This window comes from Geotrypetes seraphini, chromosome 3, assembly GCF_902459505.1.
Source record: "Geotrypetes seraphini chromosome 3, aGeoSer1.1, whole genome shotgun sequence".
In the NCBI taxonomy this organism is placed as follows: Eukaryota; Metazoa; Chordata; class Amphibia; order Gymnophiona; family Dermophiidae; genus Geotrypetes; species Geotrypetes seraphini.
Genome location: NC_047086.1, coordinates 167,998,918 through 168,022,480, shown reverse-complemented (window position 1 = coordinate 168,022,480; position 23,563 = coordinate 167,998,918).

Here is a 23,563-nt window from a genome sequence, read left to right as displayed (position 1 = left end):
ACTAGGAGTATGGATATAAAGACTTTAGCATGAATTTTACTTTGTGCTAAACTATAAATAGCATCATTTTCTTAATTGCCCCTTTTCAGGCTTCCGTTGTGGAAGACCCATGCCCTTTAGTCTTTAGAATACAGGCTCACATTATTCAGATTCCATTATGAGGCTCTATTGACTTGCAGTCAATGGAAGTGTGCAACTTTTTTTTTTTTTTTTACAAAATCTTAATGAAAATTATGACAGTCCCCCAGGAATTTTAATTTACCTGATAATTGGTGCAATATTTTCATATGCTTTATAATTGAAGTTTGAACCCTTAGGGATGAGGTGAAAGGAATTAATGAAAGGAAAAAGTTATCAGGTACAACATCCATCAACTATTAGATGTTAAAGTAAGAAAGTAGGGGAATGCTTCTGTGAGTGTGCTTCAGCTTGTTTGGGCACTTAAAAATTTGAAGAGCTTGCAAATTGCTTTTTGCTCATCTGCTCATCTATTTTTGTATGTCAGCCTCACAGCTCAGTATTTTCTTTAACAAAGGAATGACGGCAGCTGGGATCCAAGATGGCGGCAGCACAATGAAGCGCTCCTGACTTGGAAAGCAGAGTTTCTATTTTCCTTTAAATAGTGCCATGTTCTAAGAGACAAGGGAGTGTTCGGGCTGAACCCTTGACAGCAAGAACTTCCTCACCTGCTCAGCGTTCCATTTGGGAGTTTGTCCTCACTCCTATCTCTCAACTTATCGGGGCGCAGTCTGCAGTATCCTCAGTGAGAGAAGATGCCAAGGAATTAGACTTCGACATCTCTCTATCCCCCCAGGCTCTGTTCCTACACTGTGTCCTGCACCTACCACGGCTCAGCTGGTGTATCCCAGCGATGATTCTTCAACTGGAGAAACCTTAATTCAAGGGGCTACAGCCATGAGATTTGAGAAGGAGCAGGGAGAGCTGGGAGTGGTAGTGGATACTATCTTCCAGCCAGTGAGATCAACGGCTATAATACTGGAGACCATTTGAGAAGCTCTCCAGGCACTGAATACTACAGTTTCCAAATCTTCTTGTGAAGTTTCTGCTCTTGTAGGTATGGTAGAAGCTCTGGGGAATAAATCGGATGGGACAAAGAAAGAGTTTACCTCAGAGTTGAAGAAACTTTAAGATAAGACAGAAAAGCTTCAAGACAAAGAGGGGCATAATCAATAGGTGGTATAAAACATATGTATGTCGCCGGCACAAGACGTCCTTCCTAATGTGCCGATAACCGAAAGTTGTCTAAATAATAAGAACATAAGAACATAAGCAGTGCCTCTGCTGGTCAGACCAGAGGCCCATCATGCTCAGCAGTCCGCTCACGCAGCGGCCCATCAGGTCCAGGACCTGTATAGTAATCCTCTATCTATACAGTTCTATCCCCTTTTCCTTCAGGAAATCATCTAATCCCTTCTTGAACCCCAATACCGTACTCTGTCCTATCACATCCTCTGGAAGTGCATTCCAGGTGTCCACCACCCTTTCGGTGAAGAAGAACTTCCTAGCATTGGTTCTAAATCTGTCCCCTCTTAATTTTTCTGAAAGCCCTCTCGTTCTTGTAGTTTTCGAAAGTTTTAAGAATCTGTCCCTCTCCACTTTCTCTATGCCCTTCATTCGTTCGATTATATGGACACAAGACGTCCTACATAGAAATGACTACGAACGGCATACAAAAGTGACTAACTTTAAGCCCGTCCTTGAAGGACGTCCAAAGTATTTTTGCCGCCAGCGCTTATATGACCCGCTAGTCATATATTGTTGGCTATCCATTAGTTGTCCTGGCATATGTAATGTAATGTAATGTAATTTATTTCTTATATACCGCTACATCCGTTAGGTTCTAAGCGGTTTACAGAAAATATACATTAAGATTAGAAATAAGAAAGGTACTTGAAAATTACTGATATCACAATGTCCTCAACAATGTCCTGCATGCCTATATATAAACCTGCATGTGGAAGTACGACCCTTGTGGGTGTAGTAGTCGCTGTCATAGATATATATAGAAAGATAACAATATTTTGGCAGGCAGATGTTTAATCTATTGATATTACATTACATTACATTACATTAGGGATTTCTATTCCGCCATTACCTTGCGGTTCAAGGCGGATTACAAAAGGTTAATTTAAAAAAAAACAGAGTTACAATGATTAGCTAGAGAGGTAAGTTGTAGATCTTATAAACATTTAACGGGTTGTTGAGGGTGAGGTGGTTTGTAAAAGAATTAATAGGTGGTCATAGCGGAGGTTCTTTTGTCCCTACCTCATCAGAATATGCATGACAGATGTGATGTGCTCAGTGCCCTCAGAACCCTGCATATGTTTGAATGGGGGATGCAAAGGACTGCCGCCTGACCCCATTCTCCATTCTTCTTGCAGGCATTATGGGGTTTACCGTGACTTCGAGTTCCTGAGGCGCAGGTATCGCAGGGTGAACAGGGACAATCCAGCCTTCATCTGGCACACCAGACACCGCCTCAGAGCCCGGCGTAAGTGCCAACCCCCCCCCCCCCACACACACACACACACACAGCATCTCTACAACTGACCAGGTCTATCATGTTTTCTATGTGATGCTCCTACCTCTTCTCTGCACCTGCTATCCCTATGGGAAGAATTGTGGCAGGGGGAAGGAAGAAGGCATATATGCACACTACCCATTGCTTAGAACAGAGAAATTCTCTCACACTCATATATATCTGGGTATTTGCTGCAGCTTGGAAAACATTACAAAACAAAAAAATAAATTTACCAACATTGGTTACCTAACCCTGCTGCTGCAGCAGCACCTCATCCCAAATGCCTACACCAAACCATCATGTGACAAAAGGGGAATTGATAAAAGAATACAGAGTAGATCCAAGATGGCCGCGGACAACAGTCAGTGAGAGAGACGCTCTCAGAGAACTGTGTTTGCATACCGGAGCGCAGCGATGCCGAAAAGGAGAGGGAAAAGCGCTGCTGGAGCCTCGCGGCGCTTGGAGACTCCCTCACAGGCAACGATTGATGATTTTCAGAGACGCCTTCAACAGGAACCTTTCGCGACTGGGAGTCACCCGCTGGAGCCACGGGCATTGAGTGAAGCCGCCGTGTGTCTCCCTGGGCTGGAATCCACGCTGAGCCCAGACGCTAGGACCCCGCCTCCACAACCGCAGAGTGCCAGCTCTCCACGGGAGGACAGTCTGCCTGAGGTGGTGGACTCTATGTCCCGGGAGGCTATCTTGAGTTGGGCACTGGATGAGAGCTTGTCTGCGGGGGATCCATCGGTGGAGCAAGAAGAACAAGGCGTTCAGGAGGGAATCGGAACAGCTGGACAGGATTCAAAGGCTGCAAGTATCTTTACAATTACTAAACCCATTAATGTTACCCTGGACTCGCTATGGGATTTAGTTGTGACTCTGGGTCAAACTTTGTCACCCCAAATTAAAGTTCTAGAACAGAAATTTCTTGGAAGTTAATAAGATTCAGTCCACTATAATCAGAGACAATCTGAATCTGAGAAGGAAGATGGAAATTTTGGAGAATAATAGCAGAGCTAATAATCTTAGAATTTTAAATTTTCCCAAAATATCCTCAATCTCAGCTAAAGAAATGTTAAAAAAATATTTTCAGGATATACTTGATGTCTCAGAAGAAATTTTTCCTCCATTTTCAAAAATCTATTATCTTCCAATGGAAAATCAGGAAAGGCAGCAATCCAGGCAACAACAAGATCAGGATCAAGAGCAACAGATGGACTTAACAACTATGCTGGATACTTCATTGAAAGAATTAGTAAGACCAGCTACATTGTTGGCCAATGTAGTATTGCTGCCAGATAAAAACTGGATATTAAAACTATTCTTCAAGAACAGACACAAGGAATTTCTAGGTCAAAAAATCCAAATATTTCCGGATGTGACAAAAGAAACTCAGAAGCGAAGAAAACAATTTTTGTTGTTAAAAACCAGGAGTAATTGCAATGGGTGCAACTTTTCTTTTACGATATCCATGTAAATGTTTAGTAAAATATAAATCTTCTAACTACATATTCTTTGAACCCTCTCAGCTGTCGGGATTTCTAACCATGAAACGTCTTGAGGGGGGAAATGCGATAACAACCGCAATTGAATAAGAGAAAATAATTTTTTCCTGTACTCACTGAAAGTTGTCTGCTTTTCTTCAACAGGATATGTTATTTCCTTTCTTTTTATATTGATTCACTCATTTGAATTTTGGATCGCTCTATTATGGGACTTTAAAGATTGATTAAGTTGATAATTTTACTTTAAAAATTTTGTTGTTGTGATATTGGAATCCATATCTTATTCATTTTCTGTACAAGAAGTTTATTTTCTTGTTTAAATTGTTAAAATAATAAACAAATAATAATAATAAAAAAAAAGAATACAGAGTAAGAGAGGCTACTCATTATGTCCCTGGCTCTTTGACCTCATACCTATTCAACCCCCCCCCCCCCCCCACACACACACACACTGCACTCATTGCACACACCAGTCAGTTGCACAGGTTGGGCAGCTGCCTTGTAAGACATACCAGAAACCCAGAAACCTCTATGTGATTATAAGATTCAAACCATAATCCGTGGTTCATAGCTGCACCTATCAAGGTTCTATCCTATGATCAAGAAGAAGTGGATCACTTGATTATTACATATAATGTAAATTCTAAAACAGAGGAGAAAAGACCTCAAAAAACCCCTGGAATATGATCAAACAGACCATAGCCAATTGGGGTTGGCTTTCATCACTGGTCAAAAACCCCTGTGTAATAATTTATATGATTTTAATTCTTTATCTGATATATATTTTTTTATTTTTATAAAAAAATTTTAATTTGCCAAAACTTTTTAATTTACCAAAAAAATTATTCTATCAGAATCTCTCTTCATTTCAGTTGAGCATAATCAACCAGCAGCTCTAAATAAGTTTCAAAATTAATAAAATATATAGCTTTAAGATGTCAAGCACTTATCTTAGTGACCCGACGGAGGTCCCATCCGTTTCACTCTAACGGGCTTCTTCGGGGGTAACAATAGAGCTTGGATAGTGCCGGTGTACAATGATTTATCAAATTGCTCACATGTTCCGTGAGAACGCTAAATGCTCATTGTTCATTTCATGTGAGCAATTTGATAAATCATTGTACACCGGCACTATCCAAGCTCTATTGTTACCCCCGAAGAAGCCCGTTAGAGCGAAATGGATGGGACCTCCGTCGGGTCACTAAGATAAGTGCTTGACATCTTAAAGCTATATATTTTATTAATTTTGAAACTTATTTAGAGCTGCTGGTTGATTATGCTCAACTGAAATGAAGAGAGATTCTGATAGAATAATTTTTTTGGTAAATTAAAAAGTTTTGGCAAATTAAAAATTTTTTAGAAAAATAAAAAAATATATATCAGATAAAGAATTAAAATCATATAAATTATTACACAGGGGTTTTTGACCAGTGATGAAAACCAACCCCAATTGGCTATGGTCTGTTTGATCATATTCCAGGGTTTTTTTGAGGTCTTTTCTCCTCTGTTTTAGAATTTACATTATATGTAATAATCAAGTGATCCACTTCTTCTTGATTTTTGTATCGTTTCTTGGACACTTAAGTACGTTTCCATCTTATATTTCAGTTGATACAAGGTTCTATCCTATGTCATGTCATTGCTGCCACCTCTCAAAGCTCACTTCCTTGTGAATGTGCTATTCCTTGCCAGCTGTTCTAGTATGCAACCCATATAAGTGGGGGAAGGGACACTGGTCAGACCACTGTGTGAACAAATACGTAAAAGAATTTCAGTGTCACGTGCATATGCCTGCCACCTTTTGTTTAGATGTATTGTGCAAATGTTCATTGAAATTCTTTTATGTATTTGCTCACACAGTGGAATGACTAGTGTCCCTTCCCCACTTTTTTGGTTTCAATGGGTTGGGTGGAAGGTTGTTTTTTATTGTGTATTGTTTGATACTAGTATGCAACCAATGCATGATGTGGTCATCCTAATTTCATATTCTTACTGCACACAGGCCACGCACAGCATGCTGCTGAGGAGCTGGCCCAGGAGGCAGCAGAAGAGGCGGTGGCAGAGGCTTGACAGGAGATGGCAGGGAACTCAGCATCTGAGGCAAGTCTGCCAGCTGATGATGTGGCAGAGGTGTCAGAAGTGGAGGAGGCGGCAGAGGTGGAGGTTGGGGATGAGCATGTGGTGGTGGAGCAGGAATCATGGGAAGTCATGGGATGAGGATGTGGCCATGGAGGCAGGTGCTCAGCCCCAGTGCCCTGATGTGCAGCAAGATGCCCCAATAGTTCCTCCCCCCCTGAGGCATATGGTGAGCTGCTGAATATAGTGGGGAAAATGCAGAGTGAACTGCAGGAGGGGAGGAAGGAAACCATGCAGACCCTGCAGGAGACAGTGAGCCTACTGCGGCAGCTGCTTGCCCTTTTTAAGGAGCCTGTGTAGGTGGTGAAGGGGAAAAAGTGAAGGGCAAGCTGCTTAATGGGCCATTGAAGCCCAATCATGTTACTAACAGTGTCCCTGACAGCTCACAAGTAGCTGGCAGCAACCCAATGACTGAAAGGACATCACAAGGCCTCTCCTTAACATATTCTGGGGACTTTACCAACTGCATCTCATTGGGACATATGAATATATGTACTTGGATGTTATCAACTTACTTGATGTTACTGGCTGTTGTGTACAATGCTGCCACCATATTCTCTGCCAATGATTGCAAGTGTTGAGATGTGATGTAGAGAAGCAAACTGTAAGGTGATGGTTAAGGTGGGCAATAGTTTCATAAAATGTGTGTTATAATCCTGTGACTAGGGTAGAAAGACATGCATATGATGGGACACCGTTACCCTCAATAAAGGAAACCCTCCCCATATCAGCGGAAAAGAGGTATCAGAGGGGCCTGATTCTCCTGTTAAATTATAAGACCCAATCATCAAATGGAATGTGGTGAGGAGGCCATAAAGATTGCCACAATGAGAAAGTGGGAATGCTATGCTGCATTTATGAGGTCACACCTTTACATGGGTACAAATATCTTTTAATACCTATGGGCCAATGGATGATGATGTAACCAGGCCAGGGGTACAGGGAGCACCCTTGAGATTAGAGGCCACAACCTCTGGAGACAGAGGCAGCTGCACTACCAGCAGGCCAACCCTCACAGAAACATACTGTCCCTAAAAACAAAAAAAGTATTTGAGTCCTCAGAACTGCTCACTTACTTTGCACAGGTTGCAACAGTGTTAGGCAAGCTGGGGCTATTGGCCAGGCCTGTGGCATATTTTCAACATAAGTATGATAATGCTTTTTCTCATAATGAATATATATTTGTATGGCTATTGTTCTATGAGAGTCTTTTGTGACCTGATTTTCGACCATTCATTTATACTTCTGCAAAGTTGTATGCGTTTATCTATATATATAAAATCGGAGGTATGTATGTGTGTATGTGCCGCGATCACGCAAAAACGGCTTGACCGATTTGACCAAAACTTGGTATGCAGATCCCTCACTACCTGGGATGATATGTTCTGGGGGTCTCGCGGCCCACCTGCACACGTGGGCGGAGCTACAAACAGAAAATCAGATTTCACCCATTCATGTCAATGGAAAAAATGTAAAAAGCTGCCATTCTCACAGTAATTCAAAAACGGCTTGACCGATTTGAACAAAACTTGGTATGCAGGTCCCTCACTACCTGGGGTGATATGTTCTGGGGGTCTCTCGGCCCACAACTCTATGTTGCTTGCTCAAGGGTGGGTTCACCCAACAATTTATATGTTCTTGCTCCTGGAGGTGAAACTAAAAATGTTGTTTATAATCACGTTTTGCGTTAGTTGTATTGTATTCATTTTGTCAAATATTTCACATTATAATTTGAACATTGTACTTTTTATTAAGCTGTAAAAAAATAATTTCATTCACCACTATAAAGTATCTTTATTTGAATCCATTTACAGTGTTATTGCTATAATTAAATACCCGTGCAACGCCGGGGCATCAGCTAGTATTTGATATTTAACAAGAAAAAAGAGCTAAATAAATATCTGATATCTGCCTCTAAACTGGGAGTCATGTTTGATCCCTTTATGTCATTTCACTGACCTGCACCTAACAAAAGGGCAGGCAGGCAGGCAACTCAAAGTGGGACCCTGGCCATCATGTAAGTATGATCTGGTTGTGAATAGGTCCATGCCACATGCAGGATATGAGACAGAGGTTGTATATAAGAACATAAGAACATAAGAAGTTGCCTCCGCTGAGGCAGACCATAGGTCCATCCTGCTCAGCGGTCCGCACCCGCGGCGGCCCATCAGGCCCATTGCCTGAGCAATGGTCTATACCTATCTATACCCCCCAATCCCTTTTTCTTCTAGGAATCTATCCAAAACTTCTTTGAAACCATTTAATGTTTTCTTGTCTACAACAGCCTCTGGAAGCGCGTTCCATGTATCCACCACCCTCTGAGTGAAAAAGAACTTCCTAGCGTTTGTTCTAAACCTGTCCCCTTTCAATTTCTCCGAGTGCCCCCTTGTACTTGTGGCGCCCCTTAATTTGAAAAATCTGCCCCTGTCTATTTTTTCTATATATATATATATATATATATATATATATATATATATATATATATATATATATATATATATTAATTCATTCTTTGGTTATTTCAAAAATCGATTACTGTAATGCCCTATTTAAGGGAATGGCTCAAAGGGAAATCAGGCAATTGCAGATCATCCAGAATGCTTCATTTAAACTTATTATGAAAGCCAAGAAATTTAATCATGTGACTCCTTTACTTAAAAGAGCACACTGGCTTCCTGTCGCACATCGTATAATGTACAAATTAAGTTTGCTCACCTTTAAATCTCTGATATCTAAAACCCCAGCTTTTATTTACAAAGCACTGATTTCTTATACTTCATCTAGATTACTGAGGTCTAATGACCAACATTTATTAACAATATTAACACACGACGGCAATCCATCTTTTCCGTTACAGCTCCTCAAATATGGAATTCCCTTCCAATTTACTTAAGAGAGGAAAAAATTTGGAAAAATTTCAGAGCAAACTCAAAAGCTTTCTTTTTAAAGATGCATTTAATGACTAAATGAATTGCCTAGGAGTTTCATTTTATCTTTATATCTTTTGAGAGTTTTTGTCCCCCCCCTTCCTATTGTTTTTGACCTTAATTGTTTTTCTTTTTATTAATCAGATTGTATCTCTTTTCCTATTCTTTCCTTGTGTTTTATTATGTTTGCAAAGTTGGTTTATATTATGTTTTGTAAGATTTAGTCTTTTTGTTAGTTATTTTTGTCTCCCCTAATTTTGTAATTTTATCGATTTGTTCATCGCTTAGAATTTGGAATAAGCGATTAATCAAATTTTATAATAAACTTGAAACTTGTGTTGGTTACAGTTCAAGAAAAAGGGGAGAGCTGTAGACATGTGGGAGTGTGACTTCCTTGACTTGCAATGGAAGTAACACCTGAATGTCTGAATAGTTCCTCATATTTCTAGAGCCGTCTGCTAACCCTAGGCAGAAGGGAACATAAGAACATAAGTACTGCCATCTCCGGATCAGACCTTAGGTCCATCAAGTCTGGTGATCCGCTCAAGCAGAGGCCATCCAGGTGTAACCTGGTGAAAACTTAGTCACCCCTATCCTTCTATGCATCTTTTGAGGAGATGTGCATCTAACTTGCCCTTAAATCCTAGAACGGTGGGTTCTGCAGCAATCTCCACCGGGAGAGCGTTCCAGGCGTCCACCACTCGCTGTGTGAAGTAGAACTTCCTGGCATTTGTCCTGGGCTTGTCCCCCCTCAGCTTCAGTCCATGACCTCATGTCCTAGTCACATTTGACATCGTAAATAACTTTTTATCCTGCTCTATCTTGTCGATTTCTTTTATTATTTTAAAAGTCTCAATCAGATCCCCTCACAGTCTTCTCTTCTCAAAGGAGAACAGTCCCAGTTTTCTAAGTCGTTCTTTGTAGTTCAAGTTCTCCATACCTTTTACCAGCTTCGTTGCTCGCCTCTGCACCCTCTCCAGCAGCTTTATATCCTTTTTTAGGTAGGGAGACCAGTGTTGGACACAGTATTCCAAGTGTGGTCTGACCATTGCTCTATAAAGCGGCATTATGACCCTCTCCAATCTACTCGTGATTCCCTTCTTTATCATGCCAAACATTCTATTTGCTTTCTTTGCTGCCGCCGCACATTGTGCTGATGGTTTTAGGGTCCTATTTATCAGTACCCCCAGGTACTTTTCTTGTTCGCTCTTACCCAGGGTTGCACCTGACATGCTATACTCGTGCTCCTTGTTCTTTCTGCACAAATGCATTACCTTGCATTTTTCCACATTAAACTTCATCTGCCATTTCTCTGCCCATCTCTCTAATTGGCTCAAATCTCTCTGTAGTTCCTTGCTGTCCTTTTGTGATCTGATTGCCCGACATAACTTCGTGTTGTCTGCAAACTTGATGATTTCACTGGATGTTCCTTCTTCTAGGTCGTTGATGAAAATATTAAATAAGATGGGCCCAAGAACTGAGCCCTGGGGCACACCGCTAGTCACTTTCTCCCAGTCTGAGAGCTTCCCATTTATACCCACCCTCTGCATTCTGTTTTCCAGCCATTTGCCTATCCACCTTAATATGTTTCCCTCTATTCCGTGGCTTTGTAATTTTCTGAGAAGTCTTTCGTGTGGAACTTTGTTGAACGTTTTCTGGAAGTCCAAGTATATTATGTCCACTGGCTCCCCGTTATCGATTTGTTTGTTTACTGTTTCAAAGAATTGTAGTAAATTCGTCAAGCATGACTTCCCTTTCTTGAAGCCATGTTGACTGGCTCTCATCAGGTCGTGTGTATCCAAGTGCCGGACTATGCTATCTTTAATCAGTGCTTCAACCATCTTTCCAGGTCTGTAGTTGCCCGGTTCTCCTCTTGATCCTTTTTTGAAAATTGGGATGACGTTCACTATCTTCCAGTCGTCCGGTATCTGTCCAGTTCTAATTAACAGGTTATCAAGGTTTTGCAGTAGTACTCCAATTTCTATCTTCAGTTCCTTTAATACTCTCGGGTGAATTCCATCCGGTCCAGGGGATTTGTCACTTTTAAATTTGTCGATCTGGTAGTATATCTGGTCCAAATCCACTTCTACTGTGGTGAGGCTGTCCTCTATTTCTCCCTTGAACACTTTCACTGTTTCAGGTATTGATGTAATGTCTTCCTTTGTAAAGACAAACATCTTATGAATGATGACTCATGTAAACCAGAGCAGGTAACTGCTATGCAATGCTGCCTATCATATGCAAACAGATAGATCTCATAAAAGCAAGATATGTGCAAGGTTAAGCCAGGAAGCAGACCACTTCAACTGAGAGGGTAGCTGCCTCCCCCCTTCTATTTTGGTGTGCACAAGTACTCTGCAATAGAAATGGAGAGTCAACAACAAGCCCACACATACACATGTGCCCAGGATCAAGGGAGTGTAAGGAAAGAGTCCCAGTAGAGAGAGAGTGGGGAGGGGGAAAGGAGGGGGAAAGTGAGGCAAGCAATGGATGAAGGAGGTGGGATCCTGAGATAAGGAGCTCCCCCCCCAAATAGGCAAGGATGGAGGAAGGGGAGAGTGAAAAGGTGTGTTCCCCAGGAATGATATGCAGCTGTTCCTCTGTAGCGAGTATATGTAGTATCTGCAATACATGAGCCAGGTCCTGAAAAAGAGGAAGGAGGTTTTTAAGTTGGAGGGACATCTTACAGGTGCATGTGCAATATTACAGGGGTGTATAATAATAATAATAATAATAACTTTATTCTTCTATACGCCATAATCTTGCGACTTCTAAGCGGTTTACAATCAAGTTAGCTGGACATTCAGCGAAATACAATATGCAGATAATCAGATGAAACACAGAGAGCAGAGACTTTAAGAAAGCAAGAGTATAGAAATACAATTTTCTGAGCAAGAGTATAAGATGTACATTTTGGTAGGTAATGTCCGACAGGACCTGTTTGGAATAAATAACAACGAAAAATTACGATAAGATGAAGATAACAGTTTATATGTATCACAGTACCGTCAAATTCAGGTGGGCTAAGGAGGGGGGGGGGTAAAGGAAGGGGGTAGGTAGTGTGTGTGTGTGTGTGTGTGTGTGTGTGTGTGTGTGTGTGTGTGTGAGAGAGAGAGAGGGATCTACACACTACAAGAGGCACATAAGAATACTGCATCAGAGCAAAGGTCCATGTAGCCCTGTATCCTATTTTCACAGAAGCCAATAAAAGTGACAGGTACCTGGCAAAAAACCCAAAGGTATCAGCATTCCATGCCACCAATCCAAGACATGCAGTGGCTTCCCCCACGAGGGCTGCGGCCTTTTCATGTGCGAGTCCAGCAGAATGGAACAAACTTCCAGGTTATACGCAACAGCATGGGAGTTTGAGCATGTTTAAGCGTTTGCTAAAACGCCATTTGTTTTGCCAAATGAAATATGGGTGTCGAAAAAATGAAAATGAAACACTTTTAGCCTTTTTGTATAAGATTATATAAAGAGGTATTGTGATGGGAATAAATGCAATGGAGTTATTTAGTAAGATGGTATGATAATTCTATTTTTATGTTTATTAGTTTGGCAATGTATTTGTATAGTTATGTATTTTATCATATATATATTTGTGTATTTTATTATACATGTGTTTTGTAACCCACTTTGTACAAAACCATAACCATAACCATAATCACCTCTAATCAGATCACAGAACTCATTGATAACCTTCCGAAGAGCAGTGAAGGCCTTTCTCTTCAACTAAAGGTCCAACTGCAAACAATTCCCTTTGATCTCTCTCCGCCAACAACTACCAGCTGGCAATCTCCTGATACAATCTTCTGTAATGCTCCTCCATAAATTCCCTAGGAATGTCCTCAAGTTACTGTACTGCCTAGCCTTGCCCTTTTATGACTGTATTGTACTGTATTGCCAAATGTACTGTCCAATGTAACTTCTGTGAATGTTGACTTGTAACCTGTTCTGAGCTCCCAGAAGGACGGGATAGAAATCAAATCAAATCAACAAACCATATTTCCCTTTCTGAATTTGCATCACTGCTCTCTGTGTTCATTGCGAGAATTGTTATTTTTGTTTATGGACATTTTTTAAGCTTTGACCAAATCAAGCAATAAATTGTATTATCATCTACGAACATTTTCTATCTGCCAGTATACTTTAGCACTACTTAAGAAAAATCAGACTCTTACTCTGATTATTTTTAGTTCCACAAACATATACATCTTAGTGCACAATATACCATTATAGCAATCATAATACATTTGCATGAAATACCCATATTCATCCTTAGATTTACATCTATTATTTTTTTCTTTTGATAAAATGAATAAACAACCACTTTCCCAAATATCCCTCAGGATTTTTCTTCTGCAACCCTGAGAAAATGAATACAGCTAATAAAAAACACCACGACTCAGACTATGAGTCAGAACTTCAATAATATCCTTTTTCTAAAGGGCATCATCATAGCCCCTAGTCTCGATTGTGCAGGAGGAAATGTAAAACATATGCTTAATGATAGCTAACTAAACTCATTGAATTTTTTTTATTTTTTACTTTTATCAGTCTTTTATCCAAAGCAAAATGTTGTCACCTGTTCACAGCTAAACACAGCAGCACTGAAGTCATAATGCGTGGAGGGGCATACTGTATTTTTCGCTCCATAAGACGCACCTCACCATTAGATGCAGCCCAGATTTAGAGGAGGAAAACAAGAAAAAAAACATTCTGAACCAAATTCTCCCTGCCAGGCTCTGCACCCAAACCCACACTCCTTGCCAAACTCTGCACTCTGTCCTCCTCCCTTCCAGGCTCTGTACCCTGTCCCCCCTCTGGTGGTCTGGTGGTAGGCCAGGACAGGGCACAGGGAGAATGGAAGAGGAGGCAGCCGGCAGTTCTCAGAGGAAGCGGCGGGAACCAGGGAGCCAGCCTGGTGTGCCACTCTCAGCGAGGCGCCACGTCCAGAAGTTTAAAAAAAAAGGTACTTGCGGAAGGAGGAGGAGGAAGAGGGCCAGGGCCTGCCTTGTGCACCACGTCCAGTGAGGGAGGGCAGCCGCATTAGAATAAGGTAACGGGAGGAACACTTTGGGTATTCGCTCCATATGACGCACCCTAATTTCCATCCACTTTTGGGGGGGGGGGAAAAGTACGTCTAATGAAGCGAAAAATACGGTAATCAAAAGACACGTCTAAGTCTATTTTGGGCCTAAGTCGTTAGTCGCCCGAAATTGGCAGTGTCTAAAGTCCATTCTCGAAAAATATGTCCAAAATATTTTTTTTTCGAAAATCGTTTATATGTCCAGCCATTTGATCGGCCAGACTGCTAAGTCATCTATCTTTATACCCCATTCTTATCCAAAAATTTGTCCAAGTCAAAAACGCCTAGAACAAGACCTTTTGGACATGTGAAGGGTCAGCAAATTGATGGACTGGACACCCAGACATGGCAATACAGTAGTGGGGCACCTTACAGGGCACTGCTGCGAACTTCACAAAAAGGACGTCATATAAACATCGCACCACAACTCCCTTATAGGTCATGGTGAGCCCCCCAAAATACCCCCAAACCTACTAGACCCACCTGTCTACAACCTCAATAGCCTTATGGCTGTAGGTGGCATCTATATGGCAGTACAGCAGGGTTTGGGGGGTTTTGGGGAGTGCACATGTTTCACCATGAATGCAGTGGTTAGAGTAGCTTGTGGGACTGGGTCCTCCTCTCTATGGGTAACTAGCCCCCAGACTACTTAAGCCACCTCTGTGCTGCTCTACTAGGCTTTCCTTTGCCAGCTGCTGATGTTCTGGAGGCAGATATATAATTTTTTATTCCGTTTTTTTAATGGAGGTGGGGGAGTGGGTCAGTGATCCCTAGGAGAGTGTGTGGGGGTCTGTACTTTGTGTCTAAAGTGGTTATCTGCTCACTTTGGAGACCAGGGCACTTAGACCTGGTTTTACATGGCCTAAGTCACAACGCACAATTTCAGTCTAGGCAGTCTTGTTACACTGGCATACATCCCGTCCAGATCCTGCCCTCACCACTCCTCCTAAAACACCCCTTTTAGCTCTGGGCATACAGCAGCACAGAAAGGGCCTGTCATTTTGAGATACGTCTAAAACCCGATTAGATTATCGGCACTTGGACAACTTGTCTTACAGATCGTCCAAGTGCCGATTTAGGCCGGTTTATATTTATTTTAAAATCTTTATTGATTTTCAAACTTATAAAAAGTGCAACAATTATACATTCAAAAATATCAAATAAAAGCACTTATATTCTTGCAAACAACTGAAACAAATTATACTATCCCCCCCTTTCCCTCCCCCCCCTACCTGGATGTGTGTAGAATCTAAGTAAATCTAGGAACTAAGAATTTAATCATTCTGCTGCTTGACAAATGCCTCCAATGGACTCCAAATCTCTTTGAACCTCTTACTATTTCCAGATTGTTCTGCTATCATCCTTTCATATCTATAGTATATAAACAAAGTGTTTTCCACCAAAAAGAAAAATTCAACCTATCACAGTTTTTCCAATTTCTAGTTATTAATTGCATGGCCACCCCAGTCATAATAATAAGAAGTCTATTTTGATATTTGTCAATTGGATTATTAAGTTTCAACAATGCCCCAAATAAAACCATGTCAAACAACAATGGAATAGAGACACCTAATACCAGGTTGATTTTGCACCATATTAACTTCAGAAATTGAGTAACAACGGACAATAAAATAAAAGATGATCCAGTGTCCCTACTTTAAGTTGACAGTCCCAGCATCTATTAGACTTGGAATTATCCAATTTTTGTAAATGAACAGGGGTCCAAAATATTCTATATAACAAAAAGAACCAAATTTGTTTCATAGATACTGATGCTGTACATCTTATTCTTCAAGTCCAAATCCGTGGCCATTGCGTAGCAGAAATATTCTGCTTTGTTTCAATACTCCAAATGTCTCTTTAAGCTTGTTTTAGGTTTTTTTTCCCCAAATATTCAGATATTAATTTATACCACTTGGCGGCTTGATGCCCTTGAAAATCTGTCTGGAAACATAGACCAGGCAAACTATACTGACTTTTTAAATTGCACCAATCAGGGAACCTCTTCTGAATGGCCTGTTTCAACTGCAACCATTTATAACCTTGAAATTTTGAAATATCGAATGATTATTGTAACTGTAATTAAGATACCATTTTCCCATTGAAAATTACATCATCTAGAGCAGTGTTCTTCAACCTTTTTACACCTGTGGACTGGCAGAAAAAAAAGAATTATTTTGTGGACCGGCAAGCTACTAGGACTAAAATTTAAAAACCCCGTTTCCGCCCCATCTCCGCGAGCTGGGTCCCCACAAATCATCTGATCCCATCCACACAAGCCTCAGTTATGATTTTATATTGAATGTATTTTATTAAAGTATAAAAAGAAACAATATTCTGTACAATTGTCATTTTATAAATACAAATAATTCAGAGCAAGGATCAACAAAACCCCTGTCTCCCCTCCCCTTCACATATATCCCCCCTACTATCAAGAAAACTGAACAAGCCAAATTATTACAGAATGCTACACAGAAATATCATGCTAACAGAATACTGCAATCACACATGACAGGAATAGTTTTAGGGGTGTGCAACTAGGGCAACTGCCCCCTGGTCAGAGAGTGCCCTAAGCCAGCTGGAAGCTAAAGAAACACTGCCTGGGTTTTGCAGTCCCCAGTTATGTCTAACACCAGCTCTAGCAGGATATATATTTCAAATCTGATATATTCTAATCACAAAATAGAAATAAAATTATTTTTTTTCTACCTTTTGTCGTCTCTGGTTTCTGCTTTCAATCTTCTTTTCACTCTCTTCCTTCCAGCATCTGCCCTCTCTGTCTCTTCAATCCAGCATCCGCCCCTTCCATCCACTGTCTGTCCTCTCCCCCTTCCATATGGTATCTGTCTTCTTTCTATGCCCCTCTACCTTTTCCATCCAGCTTGTGTCCCCTCTCTCCTTTTTACATGATTCATTCCAGCTTCACTGCTCTCTTCATTTTTATCTCTCCTACACCAGATCTATCATCGTTGTCCCTCTCTGCTTATTTTTCTGCTGACCCCTTCCTATCATCAATCTCTCTACTTTCTCATGCCTGTGTCTCCCCTTCCCCTCCTCTAATCTCTCTGCCAGCTGTTTCCTTCCTTTTTTCATTCTCCCTTCCCTCCTCCTCCTATCCAGCAGGTACTCTCTTCCCTTCCTCCCCTCCCAGCAGCATCTCTCCTTCTCCCTCTCCAGTAGCAGCTGTCCCTTTTTTCCCTTGCCCAGCAGTTTCCCAGACTCCTTTCCCTCCTCCCCTCGCAGCAGCATCTCTCCTTCTCCCTCTCCAGTAGCAGCTGTCCCTTTTTTCCCTTGCCCAAACGCTTCCCATACTCCTTTCCCTCCTCCCCTCCCAGCAGCATCTCTCCTTCCCTCCAGATCCAGTAGCAGCTGTCCCTTTTTTCCCTTACCCAGCAGCTTCCCATACTCCTTTCCTTCCTCCCCTCCAAGCAGCATCTCTCCTTCTCCTTCCCTCCAGGTCCAGTAGTAGCTGTCCCTTTTTTCCCTTACCCAGCAGCTTCCCAGATTCCTTTCCTCCTCCCCTCCTAGCAGCATCTTTCCTTCTCCCTCTCCAGTAGCAGCTGTCCCTGTTTCCCCTTGCCCAGCAGCTTCCCAGACTCCAATAGTGGCTTTCTCCCCTCCCAGCAGCTCTCCCTACTTCTCAGTGCAGTGATTCAGGAAGGCAGCCTCGGGTCCTTTGTTGGGTTGTGCCGCCTCTGAGGAAAGAGGAAGTTGCATCATCAGAGGCAGCCGTGACTCAGCAAAAGCCCAGAGGCTGCCTTCATGAATCGCTGCGCTGGGAAGTAAAGGAGAGCTGCAGAGAGGGGAGAAAGCCACTGTCGGAGGCTCCCCAAAATCTCTCCGGCCCAGACTTCAGCTGTTGATCTTGCCGGCCCTGCGCGGACCGGCAGGAAATTGAAGGGAGTCAATCTTGCCGGCCCTGTGCGGACCGGCAAAAATTTCCTGCGGACCGGCAGTTGAAGAACTGTGATCTAGAGTATGTATACCTACCTGTAACCACTGTTTCTAGAGGATTGTTGAGGAATGCAAAGAACTGCAGAGCGACCTGAACAAACTGAGTGAGTGGGCAAAAAAATGGCAGATGAGCTTCAATGTGGAGAAATGTAAGGTCTTGCACATAGGGAAGGGGAACTCCAAGTACAGCTATACGATGGGAGGGAGGGTACTCGGGGAAGGCAGCCAAGAAAAAGATCTGGGGGTATTGGTGGATAACATAATGAATCCGGTGGCGCAATGTGCAGCGGCCTCAAAAAAAGCGAGCAGAATGTTGGGCATTATCAAAAAAGGTATCACTACCAGAACGAAGGAAGTTATCCTGCCACTGTATCGAGCAATGGTGCGCCCACATCTGGAATACTGCGTCCAATACTGGTCGCCATACCTCAAGAAGGACATGGCAATACTCGAGAGGGTCCAGAGGAGAGCAAAGAGGATGATAAAGGGTATGGAGAACCTTTCATATGCCGAACGGTTAGACAGGCTGGGGCTCTTTACCCTGGAAAAGCGGAGACTGAGAGGGGACATGATACAGACTTATAAAATCATGAAGGGCATAGAGAAGGTGGAGAGGGGCAGATTCTTTAGACTAGCAGGGACAACTAAAACAAGAGGTCACTCAGAAAAACTGAGAGGAGACAGATTCATAACGAATGCAAGGAAGTTCTTCAGCGGGGGGTAGACACCTGGAACGCGCTTCCCGGAGAGGTGATAAGACAGAGTACAATTCTGGGGTTCAAAAAGGGACTGGATGACTTCCTGGAAGCGAAGGGGATAACAGGGTACAGATAGAGGTTTACCTTACAGGACATTGAGCGAATAGGGTATGGACATTTTAGGTTAGATAGGGAACACTTTCAGGTCATGGACCTGGAGGGCCGCCGCGGGAGCGGACTGCCGGGCACGATGGACCCCTAGTCTGACCCGGCAGAGGCAATGCTTATGTTCTTATGTTCTTATTTTAGATTCGCCGATTTGTATCTTGGAGTTCAACCATAGGGATTGACATTTAGGGCTCCTTTTACTAAGGTACGCTAGCGTTTTTAGCGCACGCAGGAAATTACCCTGCGCTACGCTTCTAGAACTAACGCCAGCTCAATGCTGGCATTAAGGTCTAGCATGCACTGCAATGTAGTGCACACTATTCCGCGCGTTAAAGCCCTAATGTGGCTTAGTAAAAGGAGCCCTTAGTTTGCTGTATCAGAATAGGAGTTAAAGAGTCAATAAATTTTAACGTGATCCATGTTGAATGGAAAATAATATTGTCCAGGTATATTCTAGGAAGCTTAATACTCAAAATATGGCTAAGATGATGTGGGGAAAAAGTTCAACAAGTGCAATTTATAATCATATCTTTGCTGGCTTGCTAGCTTTCAACCAGTGGGTCTTCAGAAAAACAGCTGAGTCAGCAGACTCAAGCTGGCTGGACTCCTCATTAGTCCCTTTAGTTCTTTTATGTATTTTTATAAATAATTAATTAAATATTTCTTCAGTTCATTCATACTTCTTTAACCTAATTAATTTATTTACTTATTAATTTTTTGCATTCTGTTATTAATTCACACTGCTAATATGATATTTTTAGTCGCTGTTTTTTAAGATGAAGTGGGGCCATAAGATGACTTTCCAGAATCAACCAATCCGGCAGATTCTCCATGAGTGCAGGAAGGATCCAATACCCCTAACGCAAAATAAAAGCTTGATGATATCTATAAAAATTTGGAAAATTTACCACTCCCATCGATTTAGATATTTGCAATGATACTAAAGTTATTCTAGCAGTGTTACCAAACCAAAGGAATTCTGAAAGAATCCCATTTAATTTTTTGTAAAAAAAAACAATTTAAAATAAATTGGTAACATACTCATTTGGTAACAAACTACAGGCAAGTTCATCATTTGATGATTTGGACTCTCCCCCACCAAGAAAGATGTAATGAATTCCAATGCTCACACATTTCTTTGACCTTCGACAATAAGGATTTTTCATTTACTGTAATTGTATCTTCCAATGTCTTTTGAATCATTATACCTAAGTATTTTATTCTCTCTTCCTTCCAGAGGAATGGGAATGGATCAAGTATTCATTTATACAGTGTACATTCAATGGAAGAACCTCTGATTTATTCCAATTCATCTTATTACCAGAAAATTTACCAAAACTATCAATCAATTCCAGTAAATGAGCCAAAACTTTATAATCTCGACCTGCATATGGAATTCCCTGTATCTCCTTTGCCTGCTGAATAGCCAACAAGGGTTCCAAAACAATATCAAAAAGCAAAGGAGATAAGGGACATCCTTGTCTAACTCCCCTCTTCAGACAAAAATGCTGAGAATGAATTATTAAAATATAATCTAGCTGAGGGGGAACTATACAAGGTTTGAATCATTTGAATAAATCCAGAACCTATCCCAAATCAATCTATTGCTTGGTATATAAATGTCCATTCTACTGGATCAAAGGCCTTCTCTGCATCCAAGGAAACAGAGAAAGCTGGATCATCTATTGTTTTTGCTAAATTAAGCATATGAGGTGCCAATCTAGTATTATTTGCAGAATGTCTTCGAGCAACAAAATCCGTTTGATGCATTCCAGTAACAAGGGAGAGCCTTAGCTAATCTCAGAGCCAATAGTTTAGCCAAAATTTTTCCATCCACATTAATTAAAGAAATAGACCTATAGTTTGAAACCAACATGAGATCTCTGGCTTTGGCCAAACAATTGGTAAAACTTCTGCCATAGTACCTGATATCTGACCATTCATCAGTTGTGATTGATACAATTGAAAAAGATGAGCTAACAGTATATTTTGAAAGGATTTGAAAAACTCCACAGTATATCAATCACCACCTGGAGCGGATCCTGCTCTAAGAGACTTCAATGCTGACTGTAGTTCTGAAAAAGATATAGGCACCTCAAGATTTTCTTTTACCTACTCTGGAATTTTGGGTCCACGAATTGAATTCAAAAAGTCTCTACCATCATTCTCTTTATTTGAATATAGCTCAGAAGAGTATAAAGCTTTATAATAATTCATAAATTGGTTTAAAACATCAGTTATATGGATATAAATCTTGCTTTTTTCATCTTTAATGGCCACAATCTTTTCTCTTCTCTTTTTAGCTTTAAGATAGTTAGCTAACACTCTTCCCACTTTATTCGAGTTTCCATAATACACTGCTTGCTAACAAAACAAATCTTTTCTAGCCAATTGTGAGCAAATCTCATTATATTTGTATTTGTATTTAGTTTTCATTTGTGGATTCCATTTTAAAGCCAATTTTGATTCTAAATCAGGAATAATTTTTTTCTAAATTAGAAAACTCCATTCTAAGTAATTTCCTAACATGCGCCGAATAGGATATAATTTGCCCTCTTAAGGTTGCATCAAATTACTGCGTCTCAATGGCCACAAATTTGGTCTTGGAGGATGAGGTGTACAGTGTCTGCATCTATGAGACAGACTTGGTTTTTTCTATTACATAGAGCATTCTGGACCCCGGTGCGTTTGCAAAAATTAGATAGCTCTAAGTCTAATAGATGTTGGCACTGTCATCTTGAAGCTGGAACATTGGATCATTTATTGTTTTTTTGCCCTTTAATATATAATGTTTGGAAATCTATTTGGAGTCAAATTAATAATTTACTTGAAAATCCGGTGGTACTTTCATATGATACGATATTATTTGGAACTTCAATGAGGAAAAAAAATTAAATATCTAATAAAAACAATAAGTTTTTATTCATAATGACAGGAGTTGCTATTCAGCAAATTACGAGGAATTGGAAAAATTATGATAGATTAAGTTATAGTTTTTGGTGGAATTTATTGTGCCATATTTTTAAAATGGAGAAAATAATAGCTGTCCAATGAGGAAGTTATAAAATGTTTATGGAGATCTGGGAGCCTAACAAATTATTGTAAGGATTAATTATAATTGAGTAATTAATAATTTATTTCTCTCCTTTTGATTATTGAAGTATAAGGGGGGAGGGGGAGGATTTTATATGTATAAAATTATATGATTATATTGGAAGAAGGATGGGAGGGTGAAGTTATAGTTTGATTTCAGTTAATATATGATTAATAAGTATTATTATAGTGTATATGATTGTATAATGAATTACCTAAGGTTTAGTTTAGTTTAGTTTACTTGTTGAAAGTTTTAAAATGAATAAAGAAATTAAAAAAAGGTTGCCTTAAAAGTATCCCATATAGTTTCCAAAGGGATCTCTTCTGAGGCATTGAGTTGAAAAAACTCCTTCACTTTTATTTGAATTTCCTTTAGAAAGTTTAATTCTGCAAGCAGTGTTTTATTGAACCTCCAAAGAGGTCTCTGGGAATCCTCTTTAGTGAACTGATATTCAAACCAAATTCCTGCATGATCTGTCAAAATAATAGGATCTATATTAGCTTTTGTGACCTGTTGAATTAAATGATCTGAAACAAAAAAAAATGATAATTTCTTGAAAATGATTTATGAACTAGGGAACAAAATTTAAATTCTTGAGCATTAAAATTGAAAATACACCATATATCTTTTAAACCGCAATTGTTCATGAGATTATCAAGATCTAAAGATTTCAATTGTCTGCTTGGTTGTTTATCCATAATTGGATCTATTACAGCATTGAAGTCTCCAGCTACGATTAAATTAGGTGTAGCGAGTGAGAGAATTACTTCTTGGAGTGTTTTTTTAAAGAATTTCGCCTGATTTGTATTTGATGCATAAATATTGAAAAGTGTCAAGGTATCATTTCCTGAAGTCATATTAACATAGAGCCATCTACCCATTGGATCAGACCGAAAAGTATCAAACTTAGCAGATATCGTCTTATTAATCAAGATTGCCACATCTGCTTTTTCCCCCAATTGCTGGAGCAAAAAAACAATGCTTTATCCAGCCTCCTTCTAGCTTAGCCAATTCTATTGCTGACAAATGGGTTTCTTGTATATGTCCGCTTGTTGTTTTTTCAAAAAGATAAGTATCTTTTTCTTTTTGATGGGATGATTGAGTCCATTAACATTCAATGAAAAAAATTTCAAAGCCATTTTATTAGAATCAAAAATATTAAACTTACAATATTCCAGTTAATACCCTTCAGATTTAATAATAATTCCACATACATCTAGGACCAGAAATAATTAAACTCCCACAACCCTCTTCTACCCACCCCTTGAAAATAACACATAAACTTGAGTGTACGCATGAAGACCCACAATCTATATCTTCCCCCAAGCACTAAAAATTCCTCCCTGAAGTAAATTAACGCAAATCAAATATCCCAACTCATTAAAAAAAGCTATCCATATTGTGATAACAATAATATACAAAAAGATATAAATAGCTAGAGTTTTAGACC